The 24,604-nt window shown below is 42.5% G+C and overlaps 1 long non-coding RNA gene across 1 annotated transcript in view; it reads right to left on the bottom strand.

The window, feature by feature from the left end:
- Positions 1–24,604, bottom strand: part of LOC133252485 (uncharacterized) — a 37,889-nt gene that overhangs the window by 461 nt on the left and 12,824 nt on the right. The window contains exon 3 of the long non-coding RNA XR_009737950.1: positions 6,135–6,247. This is a non-coding gene — a long non-coding RNA (uncharacterized LOC133252485). The remainder of the gene's footprint in view (positions 1–6,134; positions 6,248–24,604) is intronic.

Below are 24,604 nucleotides of genomic sequence, written 5' to 3'. Positions count from 1 at the left end.
TTGAAAGTCCTTGATGTCTGGGTTTTTGCATGCTTCCCTCACTATTTTATGTCTGCAGTCAGGCTTTCTCTGCATTTCTAGCTGCTTGAGATCATGTGGTCACTCAGACTCAACGTAGTCGTGTTTAGAGGCTATATCTGAATCTTAGCACCAAATTCCCATGAGAGAGGGTCCAAGGGACTGTACTTGGATCAGGTGACCACTGCTGGCCCGGTCAGCCATAGTCTAAAAGAAGTGACAGCTTTCAAAGCATCTATGCTGTGCCCAGTCCAGTGGACCGGGGAGCAGTTCTCAGAGCCAGGATGGCTCACAACCTGAGCAGATAGCCTGGGACATTTTCCATCATCATTATCCATCAACACGCAGGGGCACAAGATGTGAAACATATTTTACCTTCAGGATCTAAAGCAGGGCAGACCAATAGAATTTTCAGTGATGATGGAAATGTTCTACATCTGCACTCTCCAATATCATGGCCACCCAACTCATGTAATAGGATAGAAAATAAAAAAGAGGAGTCCCAGCTTTTATTTCCAGTTGTGCTATTAACTAGCTATGTGGTCTGGGAGCTCGGTTTTCATACCTTTAAACTAGAAAGTCCCTTGGACTGCAAGGAGATCAAACCAGTCCATCCTAAAGGAAATCAGTTCTGAATATTCATTGGAAGGACTGATGCTGAAGCTGAAACTCCAATACTTTGGCCACCTGATGCAAAAAACTGACTCATTTGAAAAGACCCTGATGCTGGGAAAGATTGAAGGCAGGAGGAGAAGGGGCGACAGAGGATGAGATGGTTGGATGGCATCACCGACTTAATGGACATGAGTTTGAGCAAGCTCTGGGAGATAGTGAGGGACAGGGAGCCTGGCATGCTGCAGTCCATTGCAAAGAGTCAGACACGACTGAGCTACTGAACTGAACTGAAACTGGAAAGGCCTACATTTGCACTGTCTAGTATGGTGCACTTTTAATGTGTCTGGGGTACTCAATTTTTTTTAACGTTTTATTTGGTTGCACTGGGTCTTAGTTGTAACCTGTGGAATCTTTAGTTGTGGCATGTGGGATCTTCCAGTTCCAGCATGCAAACTCTTAATCGTGGCATACGAACTCTTGGTTGTGGCATGTGGGATCCAGTTTCTTGACTAGGGATCGAACCTGGGCCCCCTGCACTGGGAGCAGAGTCTTCACCACTGGACCACCAGGGAAGTCCCGAGGGGAACTGAATTTTAAATCTTATTTATTTTTAATTAACTTAAATTTAAATAATTGTATGTAGCACTATACTAGAGAGTGTAAATCTAGGCCTTTCCAGTTTAAAGATATGAAAACCGGGCTCCCAGACCACATAGCTAATTAGTAACACAACTGGAAATAAAAGCTGGGACTCTTCTTTTTAATTTTCTATCCTATTAGTTGGAATTGGGAAACCTAGATTAGTGGTCTTACCAGATAATTCAAATTTGTCATTTTAAATGTCTAGACCTAACCATTCTTTAATGTAAGGCTTCCTGAAATGTATTAAGCACTTTCCTGCCTTGGGAGAAAAAAAAAAAGCCATGTGGCCATAATTATAGACTTTTCTAATGACACAAAGCTGTAATTGTGAAGCGCGTGTGTCACTCTGGGTAATATAATGGGGCCCTGAGAACAGGGCCCAGTGAGGCTGCCAGGGCTGGCGTCTTCCCCACACGGCACATCTCTGCCACCGGAGTGAGTGGCAGCTTCTTCCCTCCTTGTCACATCCTGATGTGACAGCTTCTGACAGCATCCCACCTCCCTTCACCAACTCGGCAATGAACCAAGTGTAGGCACTTAATCCATCAGTGGGTTTAATTTCACCCACAATTCTCAACCATGAGGCCTGGGGGAGCTTCACAACTGAGTCAGGTACACAGAGTTTTGTACAAAATTTTCCACAGACACACATTTTGTTTTTTTTCCCTTAAGAGTCTATGACAATGCAAGTCTCATAAAAGCTGATTGTGGGATAAATGGTATGATGTTTTATTTTACTTTAATTGTGCATCAGTAACATCAGTTGTCATGGCTAAGGTCCCAAGGCAGAATAAGACCTTGCACAAAATAGTTTGAGAAATGAGCCTGAAATTGGGTATGGATTATTTTAGATCCCTTTCCTGAGCTGTTTCTCCATTGTGTATGCTTAAGTCATGGGATAGGAACAGCTTTATGAGTCTTTTGAAGATGTTCAAAAAACCAAAGTAAATGTTAAGAACGCTAAAAGAAATAACAGTACATTCATCTCAGTATTCTGTACTTATACAAAGGCCAGATTTGCAGTCATTGTATCTATTCAAAACATACCTGAGTGTTTGGAAGCCAGAAAGGGCTCAAAACAAGGAGAATAATTGTCATAAGGCCTGTGCACTAGAGTCCCTGGCCGGCACCCAGGGGAAACGAGCCACTCTGATGGCCTTCAGCCTGGGTTCCATGCTCCATTCCTGGGCCCCAGCATGAGACCAGGTGAAAAGGGCGATTGTAGGGAAATCTGGGTTCTGCTTCCCAGACCCCCAAAAGCCAGTGAATGACTATGCACTCTGTTGATCTCCTCTCAGGAGAAGATAATACCTTTGAGAAAAAGTCCCCTTACACAATTAAAAGTTCACGTTTCTTGGCATCAAATGAGGGTAGCTTTCAGTTGTCTGGAAAAATCAGTTGTCTGGTGTTCATAAAGGCACCAAAATTGTTCATAAAGGCACCACCAGCAGATAGGCATTCTGGATTTTTCCTTGGCCTTCTGGAACCACTTGAGGTTTTGCTCATGAGAAGCACTCATTTTGCCTATGCACTGCTTTAGAAAATAACTTCACCAACATGTTCATCGTTCCATTATTATTTATAGGCAAGTTCTGATTATCCACCAGGCAGGTTCCTGGCACGGTTTTCAGCTCTCTGTTTGTCGTTCTCACCTCCCACTGACACACGCTTGCTGCAGCTTGTAGCAACTTAGAATTTCCCCTGAGTCACGGCTCAGCCGTCCCCCACTCTAAAGAGGGCTACAAACCAAAACAACCCTGATCTACCTTTCCCCAGCCTTCCCCAGGAGAGTGAGGAGGGCCCCAGAGAGACCTGGGGTAGGGGGGAGCTATGATTAGGGACTGTAGCCGCCAGGCAGCAGGCAGAGCCCCAAGCGCACACGTGCCAGCGGCCAGGAGGCTGGAGAGTAGGGCACTAACTTGGGCATTGTTTTGTTGTTTCAAGTATTCCATATTCCTGAGACATGGGACATGCCCTCCCCGCCTCAGATTCTAAAGATGTACAAATTGCTAAGTCCCATCATAAGTCCTTCCTTCCTGTCTGCACCATCAGCCCCCAGGGAATGCAGCACTGCAAGCGTTTCACAGTAAAGGACCTCTCGAGGATATCTGACTGCAAGTGCAAAGGATAAAATACTGGAAGCTGAGCTAAACTTAGAAAGGTTTTGGCTGAGGGGTGTCTTCTGGGTCCCCCAGCCTCCATGCCCTCGTGGACCCATGGTTCTCACTGGCCGGGTTCCGATGCCTTGGTCTCGGCTCTGGAGATTTCTGATTTCGGCTGGTCTGAGGTTCGAATGTGAGCACTGGGATTTCCAAACATCGCCAAATGAGGCTCATGTGCAGCCTAGATGGAGAGTCGCTGGCTTAGAGCCTCCTCGCTTGGCTGACTGTGTTTGCGAGTGAGGCTTTTCAATGGCACAGCTGTGGCTCTGCTGATTTAGAATAAACGTTTGGCTAGGAAGGGGAGGAGTACACACACAGAGAGGACAATTCAGGAGCCACAGCGCATCTGTAGGTCAACACCTCATTCACTCATTCCCTCAACAAACATTTGCGGAAGGCTGCTGCGTGTGTATGCGCTCAGTCTTGTCAACTCTCTGTGACCCCGTAGACGGTAGCCCACCATGCTGCCCAGGCCGTGGAATTTTCCGGACCAGGCAAGAATGCTGGAGCAGGCTGCTACTAGGATGCAAAAATTCACGATGACTTCACTGACCTCAAGGCCAAGCCAGCTCTCTGGAAGAAGCATTTGGACACATTCTGCAGGCCCCCCAGGGCCCCCCATAGGAGCCGAGCTTCCTCTTCCTTGTTTGTGCCCAGTTAGTGACTCATAAGGCACCTATACTTGCACATGGTTTGACAGAACATACGTTATCCTGCTGCCTAGAGTCTCTGGTTGCTATACAGAGTGCAGTTGCTTGAATTATGACAGTTATCTCTGCTAATAAAGTTCAGTTTTTTCACTGCAGAGTTATAAATACATATGCAGCTTGCACACCCAAGGAGGCCCGTGGGAGGAAACGCTGAGGCCCTTCTAGAACAGAAACCACTCCCTAGCACCTGCACATACATAATTTTCCTGATTCCTCTACCAAAAAGGTTCGTTTTCTGGGCTTACTGATGGCAAGGATTTACTGTAAAGAGCCCTGGTAAGAAAATCAGCAGTCAGCATCCTTGACACGTGCATTTTTTTCCCTGGGGCCTTCAAAGGGACTCACAGCCATCCACGTTCCTTTTCTCAGGGGAAAACTGATCCCACAGTCTCTGAGGAAACTGGGATGGCATCAACTGGGATGTTAGAAAAACAGTCAAATGTTGATCAGGAAGAGGCGCACAGGAAGGGGCACGGCCAATCTTGTAAATTTGAGCTGCACAAATAAGTTCATTAAATCAAGGATGTGCTCAGGGTGCTGGCAAGGCATTTAAAGCAGCAGCAGACAAATAAATCTGGCCGGTGATCTGGAGAAGAAAAGCTAGTGGAGAAATTTTCTAAGAGGAGCTTTAACTTTTTACTGAATGCAGTAATACTATAAATTATCAATCAGCTGGCTATAATTTTACCATTTAGCACAGGATTTGAGCAGCTTGCAAGAGAGTGTACCGTGTGGGTAATAACAGGTAAGGTGGTGAATGTTACAGAGCACATTTCTTTAAAATATATAGCTAGCTATTTGGGTAATAAATATGCTTATTTGCAAAGAAAATTACGATTATGGTGTGAACAGCATGTAGCAGGCACGGCTGGTTGTCTCACCAACAGCTTTTCCTCCCGGTTTCCTTTTCAGTTGAGCACTGGTTCGGGAGGGGGGATGGGTGTTAGCCTCCCCCATGTGACACAGTGGAGAGTGACTTTTCCCTACTCCGGATCAAAGGGAAATCCTGCCTTCCTAAGCCAGTCTCAAGGACCGTTCCCTCATGCTGGGGCTGGTGCAGGGACAGGTGTGCTGGATGGTCTGAGTTCCCTTCTAAGTCTTGGAAGCAAGCTTCCCTGGAGTCACTGTCTCTGTCTGTTCCAGAGGATTGCTCACAAGAGGAATTCGGGGCAAAAGGATGGTGTTATTCCTCTAGGGCTGGCTGGAGCTATGCATGTGAGCAGGTGAGAGATTGTCAGCAGCTTCCTGGTACAGACTTGAGGAATCACACACTCAGGTGGTGTTTCAGGCTAAGACTGGTCAGGCTCAAACTGCCTGATCGTCAAGGACAGTTCCTGAACTCTGCTTCCCAGCTCTCCCAGCAGTCATGTGTACCCCTAACTCTGTATTAAGTCTTTTATATCCAGAATGCATAGAATGGCATTAGTTGTCCACCTGAACCCTGACTGATACAGCGGCCACGTGGTCCAGTTTTGGCCAATAGGCTGGACGGCTTCTCCTTACTCCTGAGAAGGAGACACTGGAAGAGACATCCTCTCTCTGCCTCTGTGATGATGTGGCATTTGGATGTGATGCCTGGGACAGCTGTCCTGACTTGCCGCCAGCCTGAAACAGAGCCAACATGCAAGTAGAAGGCAGAAATGCCCAGCAAGAGGAGCTGGAGCCCTGAGAACTCGCAGCCACTGGCCTTGTAATTAACTGGTGCAGACTCATTCCTTAGGAAGCAAATGTAAAGATGGCTTGACGTGGACCGCCATATTTTCTGGGGATGAGACATTATACAGTGATTCACACTTGCTCTCCATCTTTTCCTTTTCATATTCCCACCCTTTTGGCAAGGAATATCCAGATCACCTGTGTCTCAGATGCATCACACACCTTTGAAATAGCTGTGTGAGTTATAGGTTTGCACTGGCAGATGTGTCTACAATGTCACTGCATCTTTATCTTTTTTTCTAACCCCAATTAGACTTTAAAATATACTTACACTGCCAAAGCATTAGCACAGTTCTATGATTTTGAATTTCTTCTTGTTTTATCAACATACAGGCAGTCCTCACATTGCATGGTAGTTCAGGAGCATAAAAATGACCATGCAAGCTGAAACAGAGCAAAGTAATCTTAATAATAATAGGACAAATGACAATTGTTTCATTACAATTTTTGCCAAAATATTAAAACATTTTTACTTTTATTTGTAAATGTACAGGGATAGTTTAAAAACAGCAACACTGTAAATCAATGAAGTTAGAACACACCCTCACACCATTCACAAAAATAAACTCAAGATGGCTTAAAGACTTGAATATAAGACATGACAACATAAAACTTCTAGAAGAGAACATAGGCAAAACATTCTCTGACATAAATCATACCAATGTTTTCCTAGGTCAGTCTCCCAAGGCAATAGGGAAAAAAAAGCAAAAATAAATAAATGTGACCTTATTAAACTTAAAAGCTTTTGCATAGCAAAGGGAACCATAAACAAATAAAAGACAACTTATGGACTGGGAAAAAATATTGCAAATGATGCAACTGACAAGGGCTGAGCTTATAAAATGTACAAACAGCTTATACAACCAACTACAAAACAACAAACACCACCATCAAAAAATGGGCAGAATACCTAAATAGACATTTCTCCAAAGAAGACAGATGGCCAGTAGGCACATGAAAAGATGGTCAACATTGCTAATTGCTAATTATTAGAGAAATGCAAATCAAAGCTACTATGAGGTAGCACCTCACCCCAGTCAAGACATTAAAATGTCCACAAATAACAAGTGCTGAAGAGGGTGTGGATAAAAGGAAACCCTCTTATACTTTTGATGGGAATGGTGCAGCCATTATGCAAGACAGTATGGCGGGTCCTTAGAAAAACTAAAAATAGAGTTGCCATATGATCCAGCAATCCCCCATGGAGGGCAGTGGGGGAAGGGAGTGTGGACTGGGAGTGGGCCTATATCCAAACAAAACTACAATTCAAAAATACACATGCTAAAATAATAAAAAAATTTAAGAATAGGATAAAATAAAAACTTTAAATTTAATTTTGAAAATTTAAAAATAAATAGGAAAAGACACATCACGTCTATGTTCACAGCAGCACTATTTACAACAGCCAAGACATTTCCTAAATGTCCATTTAGGTACAACACCTAAATGTCCATCAACAAATGAGTGGACGCAATAGAATATTACTCAGTCATGAAGAAGAATGAGATAATGCCATTTGCAGCAGCATGGATGGACCTGGAGACGATCATACCAAGTGAAGTAGTCAGAAAGAGAAAGACAAACACCGTATGATATCACTTATATGGAGACTCTAAAATACAAAGCAAATGAATATATCTTACGAAACAGACATGACTCACAGACATAGAGGGGAAGAGGTGTGGGGGAGGGATGGATTGGGAGATTGCGATTACCAGATGCAACCCTATTGAGCTGGCCAAAACGTTCATTTTATGTAACATCTTATGGGAAAACTCGAATGAACATTTAGGCCAACCCAATATTTTATATAGAATGGACAAATAACAAGGTCCTACTGTATAATGCGAGGAACTATTGAATATACTGTAATAAACCATGATGGAAAAGAACATAAGAAAGAGTATATATAAAACTGAATCTATACAATGGATTAAAGACAATCTCTTTAACAAGTGGTGCTGGGAAATCTGGTCAACCACTTGTAAAAGAATGAAACTAGACCACTTTCTAACACCATACACAAAAATAAACTCAAAATGGATTAAAGATCTAAATGTAAGACCAGAAACTATAAACCTCCTAGAGGAGAACATAGGCAAAACACTCTCTGACATACACCACAGCAGGATCCTCTATGACCCACCTCCCAGAATATTGGAAATAAAATCAAAAATAAACAAATGGGACCTAATTAACCTTAAAAGCTTCTGCACATCAAAGGAAACTATTAGCAAGGTGAAAAGACAGCCTTCAGAATGGGAGAAAATAATAGCAAATGAAGCAACTGACAAACAACTAATCTCAAAAATATACAAGCAACTCCTACAGCTCAACTCCAGAAAAATAAATGACCCAATCAAAAAATGGGCCAAAGAACTAAATAGACATTTCTCCAAAGAAGACATACAGATGGCTAACAAACACATGAAAAGATGCTCAACATCACTCATTATCAGAGAAATGCAAATCAAAACCACTATGAGGTACCATTTCACACCAGTCAGAATGGCTGCGATCCAAAAGTCTACAAATAATAAATGCTGGAGAGGGTGTGGAGAAAAGGGAACCCTCTTACGCTGTTGGTGGGAATGCAAACTAGTACAGCCACTATGGAGAACAGTGTGGAGATTCCTTAAAAAACTGGAAATAGAACTGCCTTATGATCCAGCAATCCCACTGCTGGGCATACACACCGAGGAAACCAGAAGGGAAAGAGACACGTGTACCCCAATGTTCATCGCAGCACTGTTTATAATAGCCAGGACATGGAAGCAACCTAGATGTCCATCAGCAGATGAATGGATAAGAAAGCTTTGGTACATATACACAATGGAGTATTACTCAGCCATTAAAAAGAATACATTTGAATCAGTTCTAATGAGGTGGATGAAACTGGAGCCTATTATACAGAGTGAAGTAAGCCAGAAGGAAAAACATCAATACAGTATACTAACGCATATATATGGAATTTAGAAAGATAGTAACAATAACCCTGTGTATGAGACAGCAAAAGAGACACTGATGTATAGAACAGTCTTATGGACTCTGTGGGAGAGGGAGAGGGTGGGAAGATTTGGGAGAATGACATTGAAACTTGTAAAATATCATGTAAGAAACAAGTTGCCAGTCCAGGTTCGATGCACGATACTGGATGCTTGGGGCTGGTGCACTGGGATGACCCAGAGGGATGGTATGGGGAGGGAGGAGGGAGGAGGGTTCAGGATGGGGAACACATGCATACCTGTGGCGGATTAATTTTGATATTTGGCAAAACTAATTATGTAAAGTTTAAAAATAAAATAAAATTAAAAAAAAACTGAATCACTTTGCTGTACAGCAGAAATTAACACAACATTGTAAATCAATTATACTTCAATACAATAATTTTTTTAAATGGCAAAACTAACATTTATTTAAAAGATTGTTATTCAAAACAGAAACACTGATAAAATGTTTTATCTCTTTGTAAAAACTGTATTAAGTAGTTTGAATAGTGCCCCCCTTCAGGGAATCTTTTCTATGCTTTAGCAAATGTCACACCCTTTCTAACTTTAGATCAGCTTTCAATATGTTATCCTTTGCACTTTCAGTTGAATATCCTTGAGAGTTCCTTTAATGTGAAATTTTTACAGTGTACTTCTTCTGGGACACCACCTTTTGGCCACACCCTTTATTTATACTTATAAATTTGCCTTCTAGCTGTGGACACTTTCTTTCTTTCTTTTTATTGGGTGCACCACATGGAATGTGGGATTTTAGTTCCCCATCCAGGGATAGAATCCATGCCCCCTGCAATGGAAGTTCCAAGTCTTAACCACTAGACTGCCAGAGAAGTCCAGCGTACACTTTCCAGAATAGCAGCAATGTCAACATTCTGAATATATAAATATGTTAGGTATATTTCAGATATATTAGATACTACATTAGATAATATCAGAATAATCCTAATACAGTAACAACTGTTACTATCTTTGCTGTAAATTTCATTCCAAAACTCCCTGGTGGGTTCTAGACCAGACACAGTAGGACTTCCCTGGTGGTCAGTGGTTAAGACTGAGCTTCCAACACAGGGGGCGTGGGTTTGATCCCTGGTCGGGGAACTAGGATCCCAAATGCTGCGGTCCAAAAAGTAAAAGCAGTGACTTCATGGAGCCCAGCATTGAAGAGGACTGTGAGGCTACTCTTTAGGTTTGACAGAAAAGAGTGCTTCAATTGATGGGCAAGGTCTGTCAAACTGCAGGGAAAAGAGAGTACCCATGCTCTGCACAGGCCATTCCTGGGCTAGAGCCAGCTTTTAGTTGCCAGCACATCAAAAGATATGTGATCTCTCAAGGGTGAACTTGTGCCAACCAACCAAATTTATAAGACATTGATTTATTGACTTTAACTAGAAATATAAGTGTGCCCCAGTTATGAAGTGGGACTCTGTGTGGCATAAAGAAGAGATTCAGTCTTTGGAGTCAGCTTGACCTAACTTTGTACCATGGCTGCATCTCTCACCAGCTGCATGGCTCCTCAGACCACTCAGTTGATAAGGACATTGACACTGTGTTTGAGACTGGAAGGAAAAACATGTCCTGATTAATGACCCATGTCTGAAGCAGTCAAGGGGAGGAGTAGGGGTGGCTATTTTGCTATATATTGAGGTATGTCCTAGTTTTTACAAAGTGATGCATTCTCTTCCAATGGGAAGTCTATTTTCTAGAATTTAAAAACTGCTTTTGAGTATGGATATAAAAGATGTTTGCTGCAGGATTTTTATGTCTGGTATCATCAAGCTATCTTCATGATACCAGTACAAATGACACGTGAATAAGAAATGATCACTTGTGGCTCACCCACTCTCCTGCCCAGAGCTGGAGAAAAAAAGTCAAATTTGTATCCTGCCCATCCTCCATTTCATATATACCTTACATACCACCTGTGCTGAGAGGAATATTATACAAGCCACAAAGGGGAGCTACACAGACTATTTAACATTTTCTAGTAGTCATGTGAAAAAAGTAAAATGTTTCTACATGTTTTCACAAAAATTTTATCATACAATTTTATTACTCATTATCCTTTGTCCTACATACTCTCCCTCTCCGAGAATAATCTTCTTATCTGGCATTTGGCCTCAGGACTGCTATCTCAGAGGAGGAGACTGGCAGTCTGGTCCTCTCGCGTCTCTGACCTCCCTGGTGTGCAGGTGCTCCTGGGTGGCTGACAGCGGCTGCCCAGCCTGGAACTTGGGGCTCTCTCTTTGAACACTGGGGACTCCACAAGCCCTCCTTGGGCAGGCTCTCAGCCATGCTAAATTATTTTTCTATCTTGGATTCACTCAAAATTTCCCCTATAATCATGTATTTTTAAAAACTTGGACAAAAGGACAGGTTTCTTTCTTAACTTCTTCAAGCTGCCTTTATGGAAGTGAATCTATGGTTCTCAGATTCAGCAGGTCTGGGATGGGGCTCAAAGTTTGCATGACTCAAAGTTCCCAAGGGATGGCAATACTGCTGGTCCAGGGAACACACTTTGAGGATGACTCATACATACTGGGTTAACCAAAAAGTTCATTTGGATCCTGAACAGATCTTTTGGCCAACGTTATTTGTTTAATTGGAGGAAGGAGATGAGGACACTTTGGTATTTGAAAGTAAAAGAATTTTGTAAAGTGGAAAGCTTCAGGTTACATTTGCCTCCAAAAGAAGCTAATTCCAATTCTTCTACAGTGAAGCGAAGTGAAAGTCGCTCAGTCGTGTCCATCTTTTCGACCCCATGGACTATACAGTCCATGGAATTCTTCAGGACAGAATACTGGAGTGGGTAGCCTTTCCCTTCTCCAGGGGATCTTCCCAACCCAGGGATGGAACCCAGGTTTCCTTCATTGCAGGCGGATTCTTTACCAGTTGAGCCACAAGGGAAGCCCATTCTCCAGAACCATGCCCCAGACACTGCCTCTTCTGAAACTTCTACCCCACCCCTACTAGAGCACCCAGGCTCTCCCTCTGTGCTTGCACAGGCCTCCGCCACAGCCCTCTTCTGTCCCACGGTGCAGTAAGCATCCGGCACACATGCTGACAGCCTTCTGGGTGGCAGCACCCTGTCCCCAACACCAGAACCTCTCACACAGTCCCTCGACCAAGGAGTGCTGAATGACTGAGTGAACGAAAGACACGTGTTTGGAAGAGAAGAAGGGGACTATTTACATGTTATTTAAACCTTCTCCTAAGTGTAAGGAATAACATGACACAGGAAATTCTTTTTTAATTAAATTAAAATTGTTTACTGTAGCTGATTTAAAATGTCATGCTGGTTTCAGGTATACCGCAGTTATTCATACATGTGAATATGTGCATACATTTTTTTCAGATTCTTTTCCCTTATACGCTATTACAAAACATTGTCTCATTTTCCCATTGTCTCATAAACTTTGGGTTTAATTATTCAAATCAGAATACAAATAGGTTCATAAATTATAATTGGTTCATATGTTCTTAAGTCCCTCTTTTTAATCACCAGGTTCCCATTCTATCACCCTTTAAAAAAAATCTTTAATTATTGAAGAAACTGGGTCGGGTGTTTCATAATGCTTCCCACAGTCTGGAGTTTGCAGATTATATTCCTGTGGTATCATTTACCCTATCTCCTCTCTCCCCTTATAGGCAGTAATTTCTTTTGAAAATGTTATATTTTATCCTTCCATTAAAAAAATAATTAAACAGTAGCACAACATACCACACACACGTTTCTGCACAGTGTTTCAGAGGTGGTCAGTGTCCTTTTTTACAGTTGCCTAGATGGAGAAGCCTGGTAGGCTGCAGTCCATGGGGTCACTAGGAGTCGGACACGACTGAGTGACTTCCCTTTCACTTTTCACTTTCATGCATTGGAGAAGGAAATGGCAACCCACTCCAGTGTTCTTGCCTGGAGAATCCCAGGGACGGGGAGCCTGGTGGGCTGCCGTCTATGGGGTCGCACAGAATCGGACACGACTGAAGTGACTTAGCAGCAGTAGCAGCAGCGGTACTCCATCACATGGATGCTACATAGCTTATGCATCCAGTCCCCTACTGATAGATATTTGAGGTGTTTGAAGTTTGATGCTATTGTAAATAGTGCTGAAATTAATAGCCAATATATCTCTCTGTATTTTTGCCAGGATACCTTTGGAACTGATTCCTAGAATGGACACAGCTGAGACAAGAGACAATTGCATCTGTAGTTTTGCTAGAAATTGAAGGCACTCTGCTTTTAAATACAGTGTGTTTCTAGAAGTTGTGCCATAAAATGGATCCTGGAACAGATTCTAGTTTAGCTATCTGTTGCTAAATAACAAATAACTCCCCAAAGCAGTGGCCTAAAACAGCCCCATTTATTATCTCTCATGATTGTGCGATTTGAGCGGGGTTCCTTTGTCTGCTGCATTTGGCTGGCTGGCACACCTTGTCTGGGCTGGAGAATCCAAGACGGCTTGATTCAAGTTTCACACCTCAGCTGCAGAGGCTGGGATGGCTGGACGCTGGCTGAGCTTCTCTCTCTCCCTGTGGTTTCACATCATTTAGAATTACAAGCTTCTTAAACCTGGTGGTCTAGATCCCAAGGCATTAAAACTGAAAGTTGCAAGGGCTCTTAAGTCCCAGGCCCAAAGTCATAGGACGTTATTTTAACTTCTATTGAGCGTGTCTCAAGGCCACCAGATTCAAGGGGATGGGGAACAAACTCTGTCTGTTGTTGGGATGGGCAACATACGCACAGACATGAAAAAAAGCTGTTTTTTTAATGAACTGATTTGGCTGTGTGGACCTTAGTTGTAGCACGCAGGAACTTCCTTGTGTCATGCAGGACCTTTCATTGTGGCGCACAGACTCTCTAGTTGTGGCTCGTAGGCTTCGTTGCTCCGTAGCACGTGGGATCTTAGTTCCCTGACCAGGGATTGAACCTGCTTCCTTTGCATTGCAAAGCAGTTTCTTAACCACTGGACTACGAGGGAAGTCCCAGCCATCTTTGCAGACAATTTACCACAGGTCGTAACAGGGTTATATGCCCTATACAGATCACAGACACATGCCCTGTTCTGACCTACTTCAGCATCAGCTGACTCTGTGGAAAGGGTCCATTTAGGGTGCTGAAAAGCGAAATACCATTTTATATTGCAGTTCAGTGTGTATAGTGGTAAAATCCCAGCGGGCCCCAAGTGGAGAAGACATCTGTCAGGCAAAAGGGAGAAAGCCCTCCTTTGAGGCAGGGCACTTGATCTAGGCCTAGACCCTAACCCTATCAACAGCTATGGTATTCATTCATTCTACCAGTGCTTAGTGAAGAACACAGTTCCAGGCTCCAGGAGCACAGTGCTGGGGTCCAGTGGTTAGGACTCTGTGCACCCAATGCAGGGGCTTTTGTCCTTCGACTCCTCTCTTTCTAACACCCCACATGCCATCAGTCAGCTTGCCCTGTTGTCCTGCCTTCAGAACAGGTCTCAAATTCAACTTCTCCATATTCCTCCCCCGCACCAGGCCTCCATAACCTCTCAGCTTTTAACAGAGCTCCCGCTTCCCCTCACGCGTCCCTGGGTCTATTCCCTACACAACTGCCAGAGTAAACTTCTAAAATGAAAAGTAAAGTCACAGAATGTCCCTCCTCAAAACCCTCCAATGGCTTACCACAGTAAAGAAATAAGAAGTCAAACGTTCACCCTCTGATCTGACTTACAAGGCCCGGATTATTCTAAGCCCCTGACTCAGGCTTCAGCCTCACCTTCTGTTACACTCTCCTGTCCTTGAGACATTCCAGCCACAGTAGCCTTCTTTATATGTCTTGAACATGCTGCCTCCTTGGAACATTGCTCTTTCCACTCCATCTCTGCGTGACTGAAAATTCATTTTTGAGGTCTCACTTTCCAGACAACCCCAGCTAAAGGAGCCCATGGTTAAAATTTACAAACTAGGGCAAGAGGCTTTTATTCATCATTGTACCCTTTGGCTTTAGTTATCAGAACCTAGTAAGGCATACACATATGCTTACAGGCTTCACAGTATTGATCATTCCCTGAAAAATACCTTATCCATTTTCCTATTATGTCCCTCTCCCCCATTCAGTATACACTGGCAAAGGGAGAAAGGGCAGGGCTCTTAGCTATTTTGCTCTCTACACTACTTCTCGCCCTTACAATGGAGCCTAGCATACAACTGGATCTCAATGAACATCTGTTAACTGTATGAGTGAATGTGCTGGCATGCATTAAAAAATACAGGAGTCACATTGAAGTTACAAAGGAAGAATCTGTTCCAGAAGAAAAGCTGTTCTATCCCCCTCACCTCAATTATATCCTTCTAAACCTTGACCTCCAATCCCACCTCAACGTTATCCTGATGTCAAGGGTTATGGTACCCGTTCATTATGTTTTCCATCAGGGAAATGCATGTCAGCCTAATCACCCTAAAGTGACATACAGTTCCTACAGAGCGACATATCTCTTTGCTTCCTATAAAAACGTATCCTTTCAGGGTTGTGTGAAATGTAGATGTTCTGGTGATGGGTTCTAATGGTATTTTCTTTGGTCTTTGAGATAAGCAATCATGACCTAGCCAGAACCAAATAGACATAATGGAAAGAAAAACACAGCTCTGTGTAAGTGGAGGCAAACAAGTGTGGATGAGGGTACCTTCTCTGCACCATGTGTGTGTGTGTGTGTGTGTGCGGCGCACGCGCGCACTTAATCAGTCAGTCATATCTGACTCTTTGTAACCCCATGGACTGTAGCCCACCAGGCTTCCCTGTCCATTGGATTTTCCAGGCAAGAATACCGGAGTGGGTTGCCATTGCGTCCTCCAAGGGATCTTCCTAACCCAGGAACTGAATCTAAATCTTCTGTGTCTCCTGCACTACAGGTGGATTCTTTACTCGCTGAACCATCCAGGAAGCCCCCTCTACACTCCAAATGGACTAACAAACAATGAACCTGATTTAGCCTGCTGCCGGGCAAATTCTTCATGCTTCTATTTCCTCTTCCTGTAACATCTAAACAATTATGCTTATTCCTCTAACTTCCTTTGGATAGATGTATTACTTTATATCACAGAATGTTAGACCCTGAGGTCGCCTGGGAATAATTTAATCCATATCCAAATGTAGAAACCAAGGCCAGGTGAGATCAAGTGATTGGCCCCAGCTCACAGCTAATTGGGCTTCCCTGGTGGCTCAGACGATAAAGAATCTGCCTGCAATGCAGGAGACCTGGGTTCAATCTTTGGATCAGGAAGATCCCCTGGAGAAGGGAATGGCTACCCACTCCAGTATTCTTGTCTGGAGAATTGTACGGACAGAGGAGCCTGCCGGGCTACAGTTCATGAGGTCACAAAGTCGAACATGACTGAGTGACAAACACTTTCGCTTTCACAGCTCATTATTGGCAGGGCTGGAACTAGAGCTCCAATCTCCAGAACCTCGAGTCACTGTTCTTTCTGACTCTACATATTGCAATGCTTGCCCTGTTGTTTAGCTTCTTACAGGTATATGCATTATCTTTGTGTTAGTTCATACAGTTCTTGAGAACAGTGATAATAATTAGTCTCTCCCACAATGTTAGTCGTATATAAAGAAATACTTATTAAATGAATGAGTAGTCTGCCACCAGTCCAGAGCAGCTGCCACCCTCCCTGTCGTAATCCTTAGTAACTTCCCGGTTACCCCTCCCCCATCATTCCCTGAACAGTTTAGCACCTGCCTGTCTTTCTCTCCACCTGATTCCAGCTTTGTTTGGTGACTCCAACAAGCTCATAAATGACCCATCCGACACTCTGGCCACTCAGTTTCCTGAACACCTCTCCTCCAGTGGTCTTTTCCTCCACCCTCAGCTACCCATCCCATGTTTGCATAGCTCTAAATGTCGACTTTAAGCACTTCACTACTTGACCGCCACCTCCTGTCTCCTAGTTCACATACTGCAATACCTGCACTCCGACCACCGTCCACCCACATCAGCAGCTCTGGTCCTTTAGCCCCATTCATTTTTCACTGTCCTTCCTCTCCCCACTCTCTTCTTCATCCAGCCTCCACTCCCTGGGCCACCACTGTCTTCTCCTGTCTGGGTGCATCTACTTTTTGTCTGTCAAGCTTGCCCAGAAAAACTACAATCCTGGTTAAAGCCAGTCCTCTGCCTACTTTGTCCTTGCACCCAAGAAGTGGGACAAACCTGGTTAAAACTGTCATAACTGTGACTTTATTTAAACTTGTGATCATCAACTGCAGGAGGGCCCTGGGCAGGGCCTAGTACCTCTGCTTCCTTTGTCTACCCTCTCAGTCTTCCAGATGCCCTATGCCCAGTGCTCCCTCTTATTTGAAACTCTCATCTATTGAGACACTGCGAAGAAAACAAAAAACTAAAAAGAGAGGTAATAGCATCTTGTCCACTTATCTCATCTTCTCTACTCTCCCAACCTCCACACTGTGAGATGGATGACGTATCTGTGCTCTTAATTATGGATACATTTTCTGTTTAGCCGATTCTCCATGTGTCTCACATTGCTTTTGTTTCAGGCCATCTTATTAAGGATGTTTTGTAGAGTGGACAGCTTTGGGGATAGGAACAGTATCTTCCTTTGGAACCAACATCAGGGAAGCTTACTGAGCACTGTAATGAAGGTAACGTCCCTCTCTGGAGCAAAGGACAGGCATGTTTGTGCATGCATGCTCAGTCACTTCAGTCATGACCTACTCTTTCAGACCTTATGGACTGTAGCCTGTCAGGGTCCTCTGTCCATGGGATCCTCCAGGAAGAAATACTGGAGTGAGTTGCCATGGCCTCCTCCAGGGGATCTTGATCCAGGGATAGAACCTGGGTCTCCTGCATTGCAGGCAGATTCTTTACTGCTGACCCATCAAGAAAGCTCACAGGCATGTTTATTGTCCCAAATAAAAGATTCAGGTTCACTGAGTTCATATGCCTTACTTGCAGTGCATGTGCATGCAATTTTTGTCCTGTATTCTATTAATATAGTATATTACATTAATTGATTTTCAGATGTTAAACTAACTGCATTCCTGAAATAAGTCCAACAGACTCATGGTGTGTGTGTGTGTGTAAAGTATATTTCAATGTTAATGTTGAACTCTTTTTGATATTATCAAAATAATTTGATATTTTCAGATGTTAAATTGTTTGGTAATTTGATATTTCCAGATGTTAAACTAATCTTGATTCCTGAAATAAACCCAACTTGGCCACAGTGTATATATCCCCTTCATGGACCACTGCCTTGTTGTGGTGAAGGGGCTTATGAATGAAGCTATGAGCCATGCTCTGCAGGGCCACCCAAGACGGATGGGTCATAGCAGAGAGTTCTGACAAAACGTGATCCACTGGAGGAGGGAATGGCAAACCACCCCAGTGTACTCGCATGAGAACACAGTGAACTGTATGAGAGGTCAAAAAGACAAGACACTGAAAGACGAGGTCTGAAGGTGTCCAGTATGCTACTCGGGAAGAGCAGAGGAGAGTTCATGTAAGAATAAACACTGACAGAATAGGAATCAGCACACGAAAATGGACGGGGACGGGTGAATTTAATAAAGAGGACCATTACATCTACTACCGCAGGCAAAAATCCCTTAGAAGAAACAGAGTAGCCCTCGTGACCAACAGTCTGAAATACAGGACTTGGGTACAACCTCAAAAAGTACAGAATGATCTTGGTTCATTTCCAAGGCAAGCCATTCAACATTACAGTAATCCAAGCCTAGGACACTGCCACCGATGCCGAAGAAACTGAACTCGATCAATTCTAGGAAGACCTAGAAGACCTCCTAGAACTAACACCAAAAAGAGATGTTCTACTCATCATCTGGGATTGGAATGCAAAAGTAGGAAATCAAGATATCTCTGGAGTAACAGGCAAGTCTGGCCTTGGATAACAAAATGAAGCAGGGCAAAGGATAACTGAATTCTGCCAAGAGAATGCACTAGTCATAGCAAATACTATTTTTCAACAACACAAGAGACAATTTTACACATGGACATCACCAAATGGTCAATACCAAAGTCAAATCGATTACATTCTTTGTAGCTGAAGATGGAGAATTTGTATACACTCAGCAAAAACAAGACCTGGAGTTAACTGTGGCCCAGATCATCAGCTTCTTATAGCAAAATGCAGGCTTAAACTAGCCAGGTATGACTTCAATCAAATCCTGTATGAATTCACAGTAGAGGTAATGAATAGATTCAAGGGACTAGATCTAGATAACAGTGTGCCTGAAGAACTATGGACAGATGCCTGTAATACTGTACAGGAGGTGGTGAACAAAACCATACCAAAGAAAAAGAAAAGCAAGAAGGCAAAGTGGTTATCTGAGGAGGTTTTACGAATAGTGGAAGAACAAAGAGAAGCGAAAAGCAAGGGAGAGAGGGAATCCAATTAAACGCAGAGTTTCAAAGAACAGCTAGAAGAAACAAGAAGGCCTTCTTCAATGAACAGTGTTTAATATTAGAAGAAAACAACAAAGGGGGAAAGACCGGAGATCTCTTCAGGAAAATCGGAAACGTCAAGGGAGCATTCTACCCAAAGATGGGCACAATAAAGGATAAATACGGTAGAGATCTAGTATATGCTGAAGAGATCAAGAAGAGATGGAAAGAATACAAGGAAGAACTGGATAAAAAAGATTGTAATGAACTGGATTACTCCAATGGTGTGGTTAGTCACCCAGAGCCAAATATTCTGGAGTGCGAAGTCACGTGGGCCTTAGAAAGCACTGTTGTTAATAAAGCTAGTGGATGCGATGAAATTCCAGCAGGACTATTCAAATCCCTAAAGGATGATGCCATCAAGGTTTTGCATTCATTATGTCAGCAAATCTGGAAGACCCAGCAGTGGCCACAGGACTGGAAAAGGTCAATCCTCATCCCAATTCCCAAGAAGGGTAGTACCAAAGAATGTGCTAACCATCAGACAGTTGCACTCATCTCCCATGCTAGTAAGGTCATGCTTAAAATCTTGCATGCTAGGCTTCAGCATTATGCAAATCAAGAACTTGTCCAAGTTGGGTTCAGAAAAGTAAGAAGAACTAGACAGCAAATTGCCAGCATTCGCTAGATGATAGAGAAAGTTAAGGGAATCTCAGAAAGACATCTACTTCTGTTTCATTGACTACGCTAAAGCCTTTGAGTGAGATCATGACAAACTGTGGAAAGCTCTTAGAGAGATGGGAATACCAGACCATCTTACCTATCTCCTGAGAAACCTGTATATGGGTCTAGAAGCAACAGTTAGAACCCTGTATGGAACAACTGATCGGTTCGAGATCAAGAAAGGGGTATGGCAGGGCTGTCTGCTGTCACCCTATTTGTTTAATCTAAATGCTGAGCACATCATGAGGAATGCCAGACAGGATGAGTTACAAGCTGGAATCAAGATAGGTAGGAGAAACATCAATAACCTCAGATATGTAGATGATACCACTCTAATGGCAAAAAGCAAAAAGGATCTGAAGAGGCTATTGATGAGGGTTGAGGAGGAGAGTGAAAGAGCCAGCTTAAGACTAAATATTAAAAAACGAAGATCATGGCATCCAGCCCCATTACTACATGGCAAATAGAAGGGGAAAAGGTGGAAGCAGTGACAGATTTACTCTCCTTGGGCTCCAAAATCACTGCGAACGGTGACTGCAGCCATGACACCAGAAGATGATTGCTTCTTGGCAGGAAAGCAATGACAAACCTAGACAGTGTGTTGAAAAGCAGAGACATTACTCTGCTGACAAAGGTCTGTATAGTCAAGGCAATGGTCTTCCCAGTGGTCATGTATGGTTGTGAGAGCTGGACAGTAAAGAAGGTAGAACGCCAAAGAATTGATGCCTTCGAACTGTAGTGCTGGAGAAGATTCCTAAAAGTCCCTTGGACAGCAAGGAGATCAAACCAGTCAATCTTAAGGGAGATCAACCCTGAATATTCACTGGAAGGACTGATGCTGAAGCAGAAGCTCAGTATTTTGGTCATCTGATGCAAACAGATGACTCATTGGAAAAGTCCCTGATGCTGGGAAATACCTGCTTCTGTTACGTGCATAGTGTTTCTATCCTTTATTGTGTCCATCTTTGCATGAAATATTTCCTTGTATCTCTAATTTTCTTGAAGAGATCTCTAGTCTTTCCCATTATATTGTTTTTCTCTATTTCTTTGCACTGATCACTGAGGAAGGCTTTCTTATCTCTCTTTGAAGATATTCTTTGGAACTCTGCATTCAAGTAGGTATATCTTTCCTTTCCTCCTTTGCCTTTTGCTTCTCTTTTTTCTCAGCTATTTGTAAGGCCTCCTCAGACAACCACTTTGCTTTTTTGCATTTATTTTTCTTGGGAATGGTCTTGATCACTGCCTCTTGTATAATATCGTGAACTGCTGTCCGTAGTTCGTCAGGCACTCTGTCTGTCAGATCTAATCCCTTGAATCTGTTTGTCTCTTCCACTGAATAATTATAAGGGATTTGATTAGGTCATACCTGAAAGGCCTTGTGGTTTTCCCTACTTTGTTAAACTTAAGTCTGAATTTGGCAATAAGAAGTTCATGATCTGAGCCACAGTCATCTCTTGGTTTTGTTTTTGCTGACTGTATAGAGCTTCTCCATCTTTGGCTGCAAAGAATATAATCAATCTGATTTTGGTATTGACCATCCGGTGATGTCCATGTGTAGAGTCATCTCTTGTGTTGTTGGAAGAGGGTGTTTGCTATGACCAGTGTGTTCTCTTGGCAAAACTCTGTTGGCTTGTGCCCTGTTTCATTTTGTACTCCAAGGCCAAATTTGCCTGTTGCTCCTGGTATTTCTTAACTTCCTACTTTTGCATTCCAGTCCCCTACGATGAAAAGGATATCTTTTTTGAGTGTTAGTTCTAGAAGGTCTTGTAGGTCTTCATAGAACTGTTCAACTTCAGCTTCTTCAGCACTACTGGTTGGGGTGTAGACTTGGATTGCTGTAATATTGAATGGTTTGCCTTGGAAACAAACAGATCATTCTGTCATTTTTGAGATTGCACCCAAGTACTACATTTCGGACTCTTTTGTTGACTATGAGGGCTACTCTGTTTCTTCTAAGGAATTCTTGCCCACGCTAGTAGATATAATGGTCATCTGAATTAAATTCACCCATTCCTGTCCATTTTTGTTCACTGATTCCTAAAACATCAATGTTCACTCTTGCCATCTCCTGTTTGACCACATTCAATTTGCCTTGATTCATGGACCTAACATTCTGGGTTCATATGCAGTATTGTTCTTTACAGGATCAGACTTTACTTCCATCACCAGTCACATCCACAACTGGGCAATGTTTCTGCTTTGGCTTAGCCTCTTCATTCCTTCTGGAGCTTTCTCCGCTCTTCTGTGGTAGCATATTGGGCATCTACTGGCCTAAGGAGTTTATCTTTCAGTGTCGTATCTTTTTGCCTTTTCATATTGTTTGTGGGGTTCTCAACACAAGAATACTGAAGTGGTTTGCCATTCCCTTCTCCAGTGGGCCACATTTTGTCAGAACTCTCCACCATGACCTGTCCGTCTTGGGCGGTTCATGGTCCACAGGGTTGCTAAGAGTTGGACACAACTGGGTGAATGAACAACATATATATATACACCGTGCTTAGTTGCTCAGTCATGTCTGACTGTTTGGGACCCTTTGGACTGTAGCCCACCAGGCTTCCCTGTCCATGGGATTTTCTAGGCAAGAATACTGGAGTGGGTTGCCATTTCCTCCTCCAGGCGATCTTCCTGCCTCAGGGATCGAACCTGCATCTCCTGTGTCTCCTGAATTTCAGGTGGATTCTTTACCCACTGAGCCATCAGGGAAACTATATATAAAATTATATATTATATATACTTTTTATGTATTATACATACATACATATTTTATTTATTTTATTATTATTTTTTTTATGCTGTATTTTCTGTTTTCTCTAGATTTTTTTTTTTCTCTGTCTCTGGTTTTCAACAGTTTATTATGTGCCTAAAGTATCATTTAGGGATTCCCAGGTGGCTCAGGGGTAATGAATCTGCATGCTAATACAGGAGACATGGGAGATATGAGTTCTATCCCTGGGTTGGGAAGATTCCCTGGAGAAGGAAATGGCAACCCACTCCAGTAGTTTTCTTGCTGGGAGAATCCCATGGACAGAGGAGCCTGGGAGACTACAGTCCATAGGGTTCGCAAAGAATTAGACATGACTGAGTGACTGAACATGCATGCTAAATGTCATTTGCTTTATATTTATCCTCTTCCCGGTTTAAAAATATGCAATTTGATGGCTTTTGTCAGATTTGGGGAAATTCTGAGACAAAACTGCTTCAAATATTGCTCGATCCCATTGTTTCTCTTTTTCTGACATTCCAATTACATGTGTGTTAAATTTTGTTCTTCATGTCTCATATATGAATTTTGTTCTTTTCTGTATTTTTTGTTCTCCTCCACCCTCATATCTTCAATGAGGTGCTTCAATCTGGGTGGGTTTTTTTTTTTTTCCTCTTACTGAACCTATCTTCTGGAGTTCACTAATTCTATGTTTTGCAATGTCTAATCTGCTATTAAACTCATACATTGAAGTCTTAAGTATTTTTTTTTTCAATTTTAGGCTTTCCATTTTTTATTTTATTTTTTTAATTTTTCAGCACTTTATTATTTTTTTTTTATTTGATAAATTTAACGCCTTTTATTGCCATACCTCATTTTACTGTGCTTTGCTTTAGTGAGCTTTATAGATACATGTTTGTTTGTTTGTTTGTTTTTTCCTTGTTAATTTTCTGTTTAGTTGATCTATCCATAAGTGTGAGTGGGGTATTAAAGTCTCCCACTATTATTGTGTTATTGTTAATTTCTCCTTTCATACTTGTTAGGATTTGTCTTACATACTGCGGTGCTCCCATGTTGGGTGGATATATATTTATAATTGTTATATCTTCTTCTTGGATTGATCCTTTGATCATTATGTAGTGACCTTCTTTGTCTCTTTTCACAGCCTTTGTTTTAAAGTCTAATTTATCTGATATGAGTATTGTGACTCCTGCTTTCTTTTGGTCCCAATTTGCATGGAAAATCTTTTTCCAGCCCTTCACTTTCAGTCTGTATGTGTCCCCTGTTTTGAGGTGGGTCTCTTGTAGACAACATATGTAGGGGTCTTGTTTTTGTATCCATTCAGCCAGTCTTTGTCTTTTGGTTGGGGCATTCAACCCATTTACGTTTAAGGTAATTACTAATAAGTATGATCCCGTTGCCATTTACTTTATTGTTTTGGGTTCGAGTTTATACACCATTTTTGTGTTTCCTGTCTAGAGAATATCCTTTAGTATTTGTTGGAGAGCTGGTTTGGTGGTGCAGAATTCTCTCAGCTTTTGCTTGTCTAAAAAGCTTTTGATTTCTCCTTCATACTTGAATGAGATCCTTGCTGGGTACAATAATCTGGGCTGTAGGTTATTTTCTTTCATCATTTTAAGTATGTCTTGCCATTCCCTCCTGGCTTGAAGAGTTTCTATTGAAAGATCAGCTGTTATCCTTATGGGAATTCCCTTGTGTGTTATTTGTTGTTTTTCCCTTGCTGCTTTTAATATTTGTTCTTTGTGTTTGATCTTTGTTAATTTGATTAATATGTGTCTTGGGGTGTTTCTCCTTGGGTTTATCCTGTTTGGGACTCTCTGGGTTTCTTGGACTTGGGTGATTATTTCCTTCCCCATTTTAGGGAAATTTTCAACTATTATCTCCTCAAGTATTTTCTCATGGTCTT

This window comes from Bos javanicus, chromosome 1 (genome assembly GCF_032452875.1).
Source record: "Bos javanicus breed banteng chromosome 1, ARS-OSU_banteng_1.0, whole genome shotgun sequence".
Classification (NCBI taxonomy): domain Eukaryota; kingdom Metazoa; phylum Chordata; class Mammalia; order Artiodactyla; family Bovidae; genus Bos; species Bos javanicus.
Note: the sequence above shows the minus strand (reverse complement) of the source record. Positions and strands in the feature narration are given on the sequence as shown.